This window comes from Electrona antarctica (genome assembly GCF_951216825.1).
Source record: "Electrona antarctica genome assembly, chromosome: 11".
Lineage (NCBI taxonomy): Eukaryota > Metazoa > Chordata > Actinopteri > Myctophiformes > Myctophidae > Electrona > Electrona antarctica.
This window is the reverse complement of record NC_136792.1, coordinates 47,805,599-47,820,747: the sequence shown is the minus strand read 5'-3', so window position 1 is coordinate 47,820,747 and position 15,149 is coordinate 47,805,599. Positions and strand designations below refer to the sequence as shown.

At 42.2% G+C, this 15,149-nt stretch overlaps 1 long non-coding RNA gene across 1 annotated transcript; it reads left to right on the top strand.

Annotated features, from left to right (window-relative positions):
- Nucleotides 1-5,785: 5,785 nt before the first annotated feature.
- On the top strand, nucleotides 5,786-14,831 carry LOC306933090. The gene is made up of 4 exons (XR_013791188.1): nucleotides 5,786-5,855; nucleotides 5,944-6,027; nucleotides 13,043-13,159; nucleotides 13,381-14,831. It is a non-coding gene; the product is annotated as an uncharacterized lncRNA (long non-coding RNA).
- Nucleotides 14,832-15,149: the final 318 nt, after the last annotated feature.

Below are 15,149 nucleotides of genomic sequence, written 5' to 3'. Positions count from 1 at the left end.
TCCTGCACTAATTGTGTTTCAATGTAATGTGTGTAATGTAATGTGTAATGTGTGATTATTATTAGTTGGCTACATGACAGGGATTTTTGCAACATCTACTTTTAAGTCCACAAAGTGCTGTCTTTCTGCCTATCAACAATCTTTGTATTTGTTTCCAATCCAGTATCTCCTCATCACTCTGGCTGCCCTGACCTATCAGAGGTGAATGAACAAAGAAGCTTGGCAGAGAAAAAACACCACTGCTGTGATCAGTGTGGAAAACGCTTCTCTAACATCTCCACACTTAAAATTCACCAGAGACTCCACACTGGAGAGAAACCCTATGGATGTGATCAGTGTGGACAACACTTCTCTCAAAGGTCTAAACTTAAAATCCACCAGAGAATTCACACTGGAGAGAAACCCTATGGATGTGATCAGTGTGGACAACACTTCTCTAGAATGGACAACCTGAAAACACACCAGAAAATGCATACTGGAGAGAAACCTTATGGGTGTGATCAGTGTGGACAACACTTCTCTATAATGGACAACCTGAAAAAACACCAGAAAATGCATACTGGAGAGAAACCTTATGGGTGTGATCAGTGTGGACAACACTTCTCTCAAATGTCTACCCTTAAAATCCACCAGAGAATTCATACTGGAGAGAAGCCCTATGGGTGTGATCAGTGTGGACAACACTTCTCTCATTTGGCCAACCTTAAAAGCCACCAGAGAATTCACATGGGAGAGAAACCCTATGGGTGTGATCAGTGTGGACAACACTTCTCTCAAATGTCTACCCTTAAAATCCACCAGAGAATTCATACTGGAGAGAAGCCCTATGGTTGTGATCAGTGTGGACAACACTTCTCTCAATTGGGCAACCTTAAAATCCACCAGAGAATTCATACTGGAGAGAAACCTTTTGGGTGTGATCAGTGTGAAAAACACTTCTCTCAAATGTCTAGCCTTAAAATCCACCAGAGAATTCATACTGGAGAGAAACCCTATGGATGTGAACAGTGTGAACAACACTTCTCTCATTTGGCCTACCTTAAAAGCCACCAGAGAATCCACATGGGAGAGAAACCCTATGGGTGCGATCATTGTGGACAACACTTCTCTCATTTGGCCAGCCTTAAAAGACACCAGAGAATTCACACTGGAGAGAAACCCTATGGATGTGATCAGTGTGGTCAACACTTCTCTATATTGGCCAACCTAAAAAGACACAAAATAATTCACACTTGAGTGAAACCCTTTCATTGTGATGTATGTGGAAAAGCTTTCATTCGCTCAAAGGATGTATTAGTTCACAAGTAAACGCTGGATTTAAACTGTTTCCTTGAGGTCAGTGTGGAAAATGTTTTTCGTAAAATGTCATGAGTGTACACATAAGAAAAATAAATCTGTTTAGTGTGAACAGTAGGCCTATGACAAAAGCTTAATAATATAGGCAGAGAAAGATCAGCACATCCATGGAAATTATTGTATGATGATCAATTTTTGATGAATGTGTTGATTAATTGCAAGTAAACTTAACATACTGTTGATCAGCTTTTTGCGAGTGGTGGTGACTTGTGTTTGAGTCTGTTAGAGTCCCCTTTGTCTTCTGCCATTTTGATTTTCCCCTATTGCAAGAATATATCTACATTATTTCTTTCTGCTTCATTACATCTGACCCTACATGTTTTATTATTATGATTCTGTTGTTATATACTGTATTGACTTTGTGGAACATGCCACAACATTATGCTGTAGAAATAAACAAGTCTCAATATAAAAAAATATTCTCAATCATATTCTTTGTTTCACTGTAATTTGACCTGTAGACCTGCTGTATATTAGATAAGCTTTGTCTCAGAGGTTGTTTGACTACTTCGACCACTAGAGAACATAAGATTTGTGTCAGCATAAATAATTACTAGACTTTTCTTTCCCCTAATAGAGGGTAGATGAAATGTCCTCTTTGAGGACATTTACACCAGAAAATGGTGAACCTGCCCATCAACACCTAGCATTTAGAGTTAGTGTCAAACATTACAATGTTGGGCGTTGCCTCCCAAAGGGTGTTTAACGTGATTGACTGAAATTACCATATCAGAACTTTCAACTTTGTTACTATTTTGAGGTGATTTGATGCGATGCATTGCAAAAGTGCGGGCTAGCACTTTAGCTGTTGAAAAATAGCAGATCTACAAGCTCATAGCACGGTACCGAGTGCTGTGATATAATCTTGCAGATCTGCTATATTTGGAAAAATCTTTGACTATTATTTCACAGCAAACGTTTTTTAACTAATCTTTGCTTCTGGGGGTCCCTGCCTGGAATAACATATTTTCACATGGGGGTCGACGGCCAATTACATATCATTTCTGGGGTCCTTCACATGAAATAGTTGAGAACCACAGATTTTTTTTTAAACGGTCATGATTTAGAACAGGGGTGGGCAACTTTGAAGATGGAGAGGGCCACTATATTTCCACGCTCACTCCAGAGGGCCACATGCATATTTCTGTCGTAGCAAAAAATAGCATATCTACAAGCTCAAAATGCATCACACTGCGGCACGTTTTGAGCTATTTTGCTTTTATTTCAAATGCATTTAGTTATACTTATGTTAACTTTATGAACTTAAATGCAAATACATTGGACATTAAAGAGGACAATAAAATTATAATACCAGTCATTCAGCTACCTGAAGTAATTAAAGTCATGTTTCGAAATGTAACTGATTTGCCGACCACAATAAGTGAAGGTGAGGGCTGCATGTGACAACACAGTTGTCATTGTCTTGCCCAGCAGCACTGCATGTTTTGTTAGTAACCAAATGTATTGTATTGTTTTGTTAGTACCAAATGTATTGTATTGTTTTGTTAGTACCAAATGTATTGTGCCCAATATGTGCACTCTTGGGTGTGTCCGTCTTATCTGTCTTATTGGTGGCGCAGTGATGATTTGGGCAGTCATTTTAGATTTTATTTTTAGTCATAGTCTCTTGAATAGTTTTTGTCACATTTTAGTCACCTGGAATGTTTTAGTGTTAGTCTAGTTTTAGTCGACTAAATATCATAACAGTCGACTAATTATACGGTTTATTTAGTCGACTAAAACGTAGGGCCTTGATGCTGTCGTAATAACTGATTTTACACTTTCTGAAAATAGCAGATCTACATGCTCGTAGCTTGTAGATCTGCTATTTTCAGCATGTATGACTTGTGTCTTTTACTTACTACTGGATCTCTTGTCCACTAGTCCACTAGCCTAAACATTTAGTCTAGTTTTATTTGTTGACGAAATTGTCAGTATATTTAGTCTTAGTTTTAGTCACCATAGTTTTTCCATTTAGTCAGTGAAAAAAGGTAGTCAACAAACATCTTTCGTCATAGTTTGACAAAATCAACACTGTTGTGGCGCATAGCTCAGAGCCATTAACATAATAAAGATACATATGTCCGTTCGTTAGTGTCTGTAGGACACAAATGTTATAAATATGTACGTTCGTTCGTCTGTCCGTCCATTCGTCCGTCAAGCTGTAATCATTTTGACGTTTTCCTTCAGACCAAGTAATCCATTTGGTTAGTGGATCTAATTCTGTGACCTGTGTCCTCAATTCATCCTACTTTATTTTTTGCAGCCATTTACCTCCAAGGTATTATATATCCCATGTGTTGGCAGAAGGTATGAGCATTAACACCGCCTGCTTTCTGCCCAACAGGCAACGCGTGTAAATCGATTCTCCACGTTATCCTATTTCCTCGAAAGCTAAGCCAAAGGGAGTGAAAAACCTCACACAGGCACATCTGGGCTTAACAACCTTGAAAAAAAGGAGTGGGCTGTGAAAACCTTTCAGAGGTAGCTTATTTCATTGCCATATGTATGTAATGAGCTTGTTACCTCCTGTCTAATGCGTTGGTAAAACAATGGACAAATTCATTAGCACTCAACAAGAGTTGTTTTGACTTGGCATCTCAAGGTAAATCACAGTTAAGCCATTAAGACCTGGAACGCATCTGTGTCACCTTAGCGTTTAACAAGATTAACAATTATTTTATACTGTTATATTATAGCAGATATATATAGATGAGGGCGACTGTGGCTCAAGAGGTAGAGCAGGTCGTCCAATGATCCATGGGTCGGCGGTTCGAATCCCGGCTCCTCCTGGCTACATGTCCTTGGGCAAGACACTGAACCCCAAATTGTCCCTGATGTGCTGGTTGGTACCTTGCATGGCTTCTGCTGCAATCAGTGTATGAATGTGTGTGTGAATGGGTGAATGTAATGCACAATCTATGTAAAGCGCCTTGGTTAAATGCACCATTTACCATTTTATACAAGCTTGTAGATCTGCTATTTTTAACTAAAATATTTGCTTCTAAGGGGGGGAGGGGGGGTCACTGGAACAAAATATTTTCACATGTGGCCAAATACAGATCATTCTGGGGGTCCTTGACATGAAAGGATTTGAGCTCCACTGATATAGAAACTTTTTTTTAAAAATAATTACAGCAATATAAAATAAAACATCACTGTTGCAATTAATTACACCAGTTGAAGTAATTGGATAATGTGACAAAAAACAATTAGTAGTGAGGATGAATGGTTATGAAATGTTTGTCGTTAAAAATAGAACTTTCTGAACATCACATGGCAGCCTATTGCATGAAAGACCTGAACGTGCTTGGTTTGGATGGAGGCCATCAGGCTCATTGTGCCAGCCAAGCATCCAGGGAAGCGTAACTCATACCCCAAACCAGAGTGATACCAAAGGCAATTCCAGCATAATGTGTGTGATTTTGTGTGTAGAAAATGCTGTCATTACAGTGTTATCGTATTTAATGCCCATCCTTTATACAGCTTAACAATTGCATGTATTGTGGATTGCCGTGTGTCAAGTTCTCATTTCTCAAAATGAAACGTTTTACAGTGAATTGAGCCTCACACTATCTCTTCCATTCTCTCCCTCTATATTCATCTATTTTCGGATTCTCCTGACCCATTTCTCTCTACGGACCGCCCCTTTATTCCTCATGGTGGACTCTCCACCTCCATATTATTGACGGATCGACTTTTACTTCTCTGACTTCTCCCCTTTGGACCACATTCTCCTTGTCTCTCTCCTCCAAGTGGCCTCCATTGCAGCATGCTGGAGGATTGATGGTTGATGCATCGTTGAATTTTATAGTAGAGCATGCTTGATACAACCCAAACTGTTCAGCAGGGGAAGGATATCTTCTGCTGCATGCGTTAAACATTGTTACGTGGACTTCTCTTTAAGCTTCATTCTACATGTAAATAACTGCAGGACCTTCAGAACAGCAATGATATATGGTGGTTCATGTTTTACTTGTCAAAGTCAGAGTGGTCTCCCATTCCTTTATGAGACTTCAAAGTCCACAAAGTGTCATTCATGTTTATTATTTATGTTTGTAGCACAGATGATCATGGTCAAAAGTTTCTTGTACTAGGAAGGGTCGGAGAAGGGTTGGGGTTGTTTAGTTAGGAAATGTATTTATTTAATTATAGGTTGCATTTTATAACTGTATGTAAATGAAGTAAATTAGTAAATAAAAGATAGTAATTCAAAGACCATAAAGTGAAATCCCTGTTTGCTAAATACATTTGTCACTTTGTTGATGGAGTCTATGTGTTTCAGAAACTAAACTACTTTAGTCTATATACGTGTGACAGGTGGGACATTAGGACCTGGGAGCCGCCTGCCCAGAGCAGAGCAGAGCGGTAGCTTGACAGAGCCTCTGTTAAAACTCCCGTGAGATCAATGAAGCTCACGTTTGTTCTCGTTCTGTCGTGTGCATGTAGCGTCAGTGCCCAGCAGCACCCGTCGTGTCCGTGTCAATCAATTTACCAAGGTATGTTACAACAAAGGCTTACATATTGTGGTCTGTTGCATTTAGTGTTATTTAGAGGTGTAGATACTTATTGTTGTTGTGCTTCTAGAAACTGTTGGTGCTGTTGTGCGGCTAGGCTGTGCAGAGCAGACTCCACTTGGACCCAGTGTCCACACACATTAACAGAACACAGGTATGAGTCTCACACTCAAATATGGATTATGGTGGCATGCCAAAGGTAGCCCTTTGGCATGCAACCACCCTATGTCATGCTTTTTAATTCACATATGTATTGTGATGGGGGAATTAATATTGTTTCTGTATTTCATGGTAGAACAATGTCAGACCGGATCGAGACCTGGCTAGCCTGAATCCTGCCTACTGGGTATAAGTGCCTTGGGCCTAGGAGGTAGGAAGTTAGGCTTGCCAGTATATGGTGAAGAATCTGTTCTACAAAGGAGAGAGAGTGCTTTTCCTCTCCCCATATAGCATAAACAGACGTTAAATACTTAGACTAAAAAACACTCTGGACGGAGAATGAAGCCAACAGCAGAGACAAAGGCAGAATGAAAGTTGCTCCGGAGTTCCATTTATTTTCAGAGAGTACAAGACATCATTCACAGCCATGGGCCTGGCCCACCCGCCTCACGGCGTGTGAGCCACTGAACTAACTGTAACAAACATTTTCAGTAGACCTTATACACAAAGGAAATGCAAAGGTGGTCCCAACCCCCCTGTACCAAATGGTCAAACATGTCTAAATAAGGTGTTGGTCACCAGGAAGCAAGCACAGAACAGTAGGTGTCCTGCAGGCCTGGCCGTTTACTATCAGCAAGCCAGATCTTTAGGGTCCCTCCTGCAGCTGCCCATACATCCTGTCTAAACACGTCATGTCACTCTCTCAGGCCCTGAGAGACAAAGATCCACTTTAGTTTAAAACATGGTTCTTTATCTATATTAATGTGAATTGTGATTTCCAGATACATCAGACCTCCCTTTGAGGCAACCATGCCTCATAAAAACGAATATGGAAACACAATTATTGACCCTCGTCCTCCCTTTGGCACTGACTGGAACATCAAGATGACACAAAGAAATCAAACAATTACAGTAGAATTAAAAATGGCTTACAAACTTCCAGGCATTCAAATCACATAACTCGTTACCAGTGTTCTCATTCCATTACAGTATTATCATCGGTGTGCTTATAGAACTCCCTTCTGTGTTCTCTCTTACACCCTAACTTCTCTGTACTGTAATTAACTTCACTTTAAACCTTTACATAACTCAAAACATGATCATTGACATAAATGATAACCCGTAAACATATATCTGACATTTAACAGACGTTGCCGCTTTCAGGAAATTTAGGACGTGCAATAACATATACGTTTATAATGCTTTAAATAAAACTCTGCTCTACTAGGGTAGTACATAATAAATGACGCTGGGCCCTTGTTAACCAGCTAAACAGTAATAAGAAAAGATAAAAATACATTAACAGGCCAGAGTTTAAGCAATATTCAACTAATATTCTCTACACGTCGAGGAAATCACCTCATTGTTGCATAAGTAGGCTACTCATGACTCAACTTATCTAATTATACGACAAAAACATACACCAACATAATGCCTATTAATTCATGTTGAAAACAAACGCGACACACAATTTGTAATCAGAATGGAACGATATCCATCTGATATAATAGAATCTTCTGTAACGTTTCTTCTCCTTTTGTCTCACCTTCGTCATCAGTCAGCGCACACGGGCCAAACGAGGTTTGTGATGCAGTACACTTATGCACCGCATGGCGTAGGCCGCTCTGTTGTCGAGTTGCCCTTTGTCCCGTCCGGAAACTTTCATTCTGATCCGAATTCACTTTCATCACCTCCTCCCTTTCAGTCATGATAATACAACATGACTAAAAAACGAGAAAGTGAATCAGTGTCATCACAGGAGCCCGTAGGCCTCCGCGAGGCGGAAACTTGCGATGTGCCGCGTTGCGAGCTTGTAGATCAGCTCTGTCGAGCCGCTGAATGGAACGAAGCCACGACGCCTCGCCGCCGGCGCCTGTCGAGTCGAGACGCGCCGTGAAGAGTCAATGAAGCGGCCATCGCGGCGATCGCCTCCCTTGGACCGCTGACCGCCGACGAACGCCCTCGGGCCGGGGCACGCTGTGCTCCGTAGCACCCCTCTCCCCGCCGTCCAGCCGCTGTCCATCGCCCTCCGGTCACGATCGCCGAGAGCATCAAGCCGTTGCCCATCGCCGCTCCTCGGTGCAGGCCGCCTCCGTCGTGGTGGTGATGAATGAAACCCCCCCCACCGCGCCGGGCAGGCCGTCGCCATCGTCTCGCTGGTTCGACTGCAGTGCGCATAGCGCCGTCGTCGTCGCCGTTCCCCTCCGTCCAAAAAATTGCCGACCGAAACATCTATTAGACTGAATTGTCAATTGTCCACTGGTTCTCTCGCCTGACGCAAAAATGCATCAACACGACCGAGCTCGGCACCACTTTGAAGAATCTGTTCTACAAAGGAGAGAGAGTGCTTTTCCTCTCCCCATATAGCATAAACAGACGTTAAATACTTAGACTAAAAAACACTCTGGACGGAGAATGAAGCCAACAGCAGAGACAAAGGCAGAATGAAAGTTGCTCCGGAGTTCCATTTATTTTCAGAGAGTACAAGACATCATTCACAGCCATGGGCCTGGCCCACCCGCCTCACGGCGTGTGAGCCACTGAACTAACTGTAACAAACATTTTCAGTAGACCTTATACACAAAGGAAATGCAAAGGTGGTCCCAACCCCCCTGTACCAAATGGTCAAACATGTCTAAATAAGGTGTTGGTCACCAGGAAGCAAGCACAGAACAGTAGGTGTCCTGCAGGCCTGGCCGTTTACTATCAGCAAGCCAGATCTTTAGGGTCCCTCCTGCAGCTGCCCATACATCCTGTCTAAACACGTCATGTCACTCTCTCAGGCCCTGAGAGACAAAGATCCACTTTAGTTTAAAACATGGTTCTTTATCTATATTAATGTGAATTGTGATTTCCAGATACATCAGACCTCCCTTTGAGGCAACCATGCCTCATAAAAACGAATATGGAAACACAATTATTGACCCTCGTCCTCCCTTTGGCACTGACTGGAACATCAAGATGACACAAAGAAATCAAACAATTACAGTAGAATTAAAAATGGCTTACAAACTTCCAGGCATTCAAATCACATAACTCGTTACCAGTGTTCTCATTCCATTACAGTATTATCATCGGTGTGCTTATAGAACTCCCTTCTGTGTTCTCTCTTACACCCTAACTTCTCTGTACTGTAATTAACTTCACTTTAAACCTTTACATAACTCAAAACATGATCATTGACATAAATGATAACCCGTAAACATATATCTGACATTTAACAGACGTTGCCGCTTTCAGGAAATTTAGGACGTGCAATAACATATACGTTTATAATGCTTTAAATAAAACTCTGCTCTACTAGGGTAGTACATAATAAATGACGCTGGGCCCTTGTTAACCAGCTAAACAGTAATAAGAAAAGATAAAAATACATTAACAGGCCAGAGTTTAAGCAATATTCAACTAATATTCTCTACACGTCGAGGAAATCACCTCATTGTTGCATAAGTAGGCTACTCATGACTCAACTTATCTAATTATACGACAAAAACATACACCAACATAATGCCTATTAATTCATGTTGAAAACAAACGCGACACACAATTTGTAATCAGAATGGAACGATATCCATCTGATATAATAGAATCTTCTGTAACGTTTCTTCTCCTTTTGTCTCACCTTCGTCATCAGTCAGCGCACACGGGCCAAACGAGGTTTGTGATGCAGTACACTTATGCACCGCATGGCGTAGGCCGCTCTGTTGTCGAGTTGCCCTTTGTCCCGTCCGGAAACTTTCATTCTGATCCGAATTCACTTTCATCACCTCCTCCCTTTCAGTCATGATAATACAACATGACTAAAAAACGAGAAAGTGAATCAGTGTCATCACAGGAGCCCGTAGGCCTCCGCGAGGCGGAAACTTGCGATGTGCCGCGTTGCGAGCTTGTAGATCAGCTCTGTCGAGCCGCTGAATGGAACGAAGCCACGACGCCTCGCCGCCGGCGCCTGTCGAGTCGAGACGCGCCGTGAAGAGTCAATGAAGCGGCCATCGCGGCGATCGCCTCCCTTGGACCGCTGACCGCCGACGAACGCCCTCGGGCCGGGGCACGCTGTGCTCCGTAGCACCCCTCTCCCCGCCGTCCAGCCGCTGTCCATCGCCCTCCGGTCACGATCGCCGAGAGCATCAAGCCGTTGCCCATCGCCGCTCCTCGGTGCAGGCCGCCTCCGTCGTGGTGGTGATGAATGAAACCCCCCCCACCGCGCCGGGCAGGCCGTCGCCATCGTCTCGCTGGTTCGACTGCAGTGCGCATAGCGCCGTCGTCGTCGCCGTTCCCCTCCGTCCAAAAAATTGCCGACCGAAACATCTATTAGACTGAATTGTCAATTGTCCACTGGTTCTCTCGCCTGACGCAAAAATGCATCAACACGACCGAGCTCGGCACCACTTTGAAGAATCTGTTCTACAAAGGAGAGAGAGTGCTTTTCCTCTCCCCATATAGCATAAACAGACGTTAAATACTTAGACTAAAAAACACTCTGGACGGAGAATGAAGCCAACAGCAGAGACAAAGGCAGAATGAAAGTTGCTCCGGAGTTCCATTTATTTTCAGAGAGTACAAGACATCATTCACAGCCATGGGCCTGGCCCACCCGCCTCACGGCGTGTGAGCCACTGAACTAACTGTAACAAACATTTTCAGTAGACCTTATACACAAAGGAAATGCAAAGGTGGTCCCAACCCCCCTGTACCAAATGGTCAAACATGTCTAAATAAGGTGTTGGTCACCAGGAAGCAAGCACAGAACAGTAGGTGTCCTGCAGGCCTGGCCGTTTACTATCAGCAAGCCAGATCTTTAGGGTCCCTCCTGCAGCTGCCCATACATCCTGTCTAAACACGTCATGTCACTCTCTCAGGCCCTGAGAGACAAAGATCCACTTTAGTTTAAAACATGGTTCTTTATCTATATTAATGTGAATTGTGATTTCCAGATACATCAATGGTTATATTATAATTGGTTCTTATGATGGGTGCTCAGTGTCTAGTTGCTCTGTTGTATATTGCAGGCTGAACTGGTGACACAGAGTGGTCAGCAGACAGCCATTGCTCTTTTCCTCAGTTTTATTTTGTTTTTAATTGTTTCCATGCTCTACAGTGCCTCCAGTATTTTATAACATTATTGAAAGAAACCCCCTTTTACTGTATCTTTTACTGAACGACCGTTGTTACCCCCCTTCCCCACTTCTAGTGTGATTTTACCTTTTTGACTAAAAGTCAGCAAGTGTTTTGTGTGCGCAACATAAGTCGCAGTGCCATGATAGTTGCAGTGATTTATATCTTATTCTCATAACAGTTGCAGTGATTTATATCTTATTCTCGTAACAGTTTGCAGTGATTTATATCTTATCTTAACAGTTTGCAGTGTTATATTATGAGAAGTGCTATATTGTCCCTCCGGTCAAGTAATTGAAATACAACACTTATGAAGGTTTTGCTATCTGTATTATGTGAAATTGTGAATAAAAGTTGATCTAGTGATTGTACACAGAAAAGCCTCTGTCCGTCTATAAAGTACCTTGCACAGGGATTTTGGTTACAAGAGTAAATACTGAATACGGGTCTCTCACCCATTGAGAGTGGCGTAGTCTTAGTCTATGAACTTGGTTCTTATTCCAAAAGTACCATCAGTGTCCATCTGGTCACATACGTTTTAGTAATGACATGCTTACAGAACAAAAGGTTTAAGTAGATTGGACATCCTTTCTTTCCCCTATTAGAGGTGGAGATGATTGTCCTACTCTTAGAGGACATTTACACCTGTATTATGATATGGCACTTTTGATCACCCAGGATGCAAATAGTGAACCGGCCCATCGACACCTAGGATGTATTGAAATGCAAAGTCTGGCCAGATCTATGAAGACGGATGGCTGTTCTGTACAAAACAACACCAGTCCTCTACACCAGGGGTTCTCAACGTTTTTGGCCGGGGACCCCCGAAAATGCTTTGGCAACGTCTCGGGACCCCCGCCCCGCCCCCTCCCGACCCCCAATATAAATGGACTGCTACAATAACCTTAAACCATTTTGGGCGGGAACCCCTTTTGGTGTTTTAAGCATTGTTATAATTTAGCTATTTAAAAATAGCAGATCTACAAGCTCATAGCGCGCCACCGAGTGGCGCGCTACGAGCTTGTAGGTCTGCTATTTTTTAAAAATCGTGATTTATTTTTATTTATTTTTAAATCTTTTTTTTTTTTTTTTATAATTCGGCGACCCCCCCGAGGGGTCGCGACCCACGGGTTGAGAACCCCTGCTCTACACTACAGAACCAGACCACTGTTTTCTAGGTACAAAAAGTGAAATAAATGAATGAATAAACGATTGGACGTACATTGCAACTTTATTTTTTATTTTGTAATTGCACTGTTAAGTAATACATACAGTAGGGAATAGGCTATGTACAAAGTCTAGATTTGATTTGATTTTAGGATCCACATTAGCTGGTGCCATGGCAGTAGTCTTCCTGGGGTCCAAATAAAACATACAAATACAATTACAAAATTGTATTAAATGTCAAAAGCTGGTTGTTGGTGTACTATTTATGAAGTGTTTATGGAGAATATATTCAAAGGCAAGAGTTGTTTTTTATCTATGCCTTTGTTCATGGCAATTTCAGTCAGTAACATGACATGCCCTTTAGTAGATACCTTATGTCCTTGCCCTAATTTTGCTGTACTGAAGTTGACACTACTTAAATGCTTTGTTTTTGTTTTTAATTTAATTTATATAATTGTCATTGTTGTTGTAGCACAGTATGGACAAGACAACATTGTAGTTTGCCTTTGTGTGTATGTATATATAAAATGTTATCACTTTGGATCAATTGAGCATATCTGGGGAAGGAGGGAGGGTGGAGGACAGTATGTTAGACTGTGATTAGTGGAGAGGTAGTTCTATTGTTCTCTTTGGCCAATCATATCAAAGCAGTTAGTGGCTCCACCATCCAGACTCTGGTATAAGAAGGGTTGGTCTGTGTCATTTCTAATTCTCTGCAACTTCTCCAGGATATCAATCATTTCTGATCGCATCGGACTTGACCCCGCCCAGACTTCAGCTGAAGATGAACTCTCTCGACCCCACCAAGGACATTTCTGCTGAACAGGAGGAACCCAAAGAGCTTGGTATGTTACTCTACCTCCCCTTTCAACCCCTACGTTCTGTTTTCTTTTCCCTCAATATTGTCAATAGTAATTTTATTAATTCTGAATATTACATTGTGTTTCAATGTAATGTGTGTTTTTAAGACCAATTATTAGTTGGCTACATGACAGGGATTTGTTTTAAGTCCACAAAGTGCTGTCTTTCTACCTATCAACAATCTTTGTATTTGTTTCCAATCCAGTATCTCATCAGTCTGGCTGCCCTGACCTACCAGAGGTGAATGAACAAAGAAGCTTGGCAGAGAAAAAACACTGCTGCTGTGATCAGTGTGGAAAACGCTTCTCTGACATGGCCAACCTGAAAAGACACCAGAGAATTCACAAGGGAGAGAAACCCTATGGGTGTGATCAGTGTGGACAACACTTCTCTCAAATGTCTACCCTTAAAAGCCACCAGAGAATTCACACTGGAGAGAAACCCTATGGGTGTGATCAGTGTGGACAACACTTCTCTGAAATGTCTAGCCTTAAAAGCCACCAGAGAATTCACACTGGAGAGAAACCCTATGGATGTGATCAGTGTGGACAACACTTCTCTCAAATGTCTACCCTTAAAATCCACCAGAGAATTCATACTGGCGAGAAGCCCTATGGGTGTCATCAGTGTGGACAACACTTCTCTAGAATGTCTACCCTTAAAACCCACCAGAGAATTCACACTGGAGAGAACCCCTATGGATGTGATCAGTGTGAACAACAATTCTCTCATTTGGCCAACCTTAAAATCCACCAGATAATTCATACTGGAGAGAAACCTTATGGGTGTGATCAGTGTGGACAACACTTCTCTGACATGGCCAAACTGAAAAGACACCAGAGAATTCACAAGGGAGAGAAACCCTATGGGTGTGATCAGTGTGGACAACACTTCTCTGACATGGCCAACCTGAAAAGACACCAGCTAATTCACAAGGGAGAGAAACCCTATGGGTGTGATCAGTGTGGACAACACTTCTCTCAAATGTCTACCCTTAAAAGCCACCAGAGAATTCACACTGGAGAGAAACCCTATGGGTGTGATCAGTGTGGACAACACTTCTCTCAATTGGGCAACCTTAAAACCCACCAGAGAATTCACACTGGAGAGAAACCCTATGGGTGTGATCATTGTGGACAACACTTCTCTGACATGGCCAACCTGAAAAGACACCAGAGAATTCACAAGGGAGAGAAACCCTATGGGTGTGATCAGTGTGGACAACACTTCTCTCAAATGTCTACCCTTAAAAGCCACCAGAGAATTCACACTGGAGAGAAACCCTATGGGTGTGATCAGTGTGGACAACACTTCTCTGACATGGCCAACCTGAAAAGACACCAGATAATTCACAAGGGAGAGAAACCCTATGGGTGTGATCAGTGTGGACAACACTTCTCTCAAATGTCTACCCTTAAAAGCCACCAGAGAATTCACACTGGAGAGAAACCCTATGGGTGTGATCAGTGTGGACAACACTTCTCTCAATTGGGCAACCTTAAAACCCACCAGAGAATTCACACTGGAGAGAAACCCTATGGGTGTGATCATTGTGGACAACACTTCTCTCATTTGGTCACCCTTAAAAGCCACCAGAGAATTCACACTGGAGAGAAACCCTATGGATGTGATCAGTGTGGACAACACTTCTCTCAATTGGGCAACCTTCAAATCCACCAGAGAATTCACACTTGAGAGAAACCATGTCATTGTGATGTGTGTGGAAAAGCTTTCAGTCGCTCAAATTATGTAGAATTTCACAAGGTTGTACACACTGGATTTAAATACCATAAGCCACAGAAAATGTCACGAGTGCACATGATCTGTTTAGTGTGAACAGTATGACAAAAACTTAGAGGCAGGACATCCACGACATCAGGACATCCACGTAAATTGTTGTATGATTATCCATTTTTGATTAATGTGTTGATTAATTGCAAGTAAACTTAACATTCTGTTTAAATGGTCTGCTTT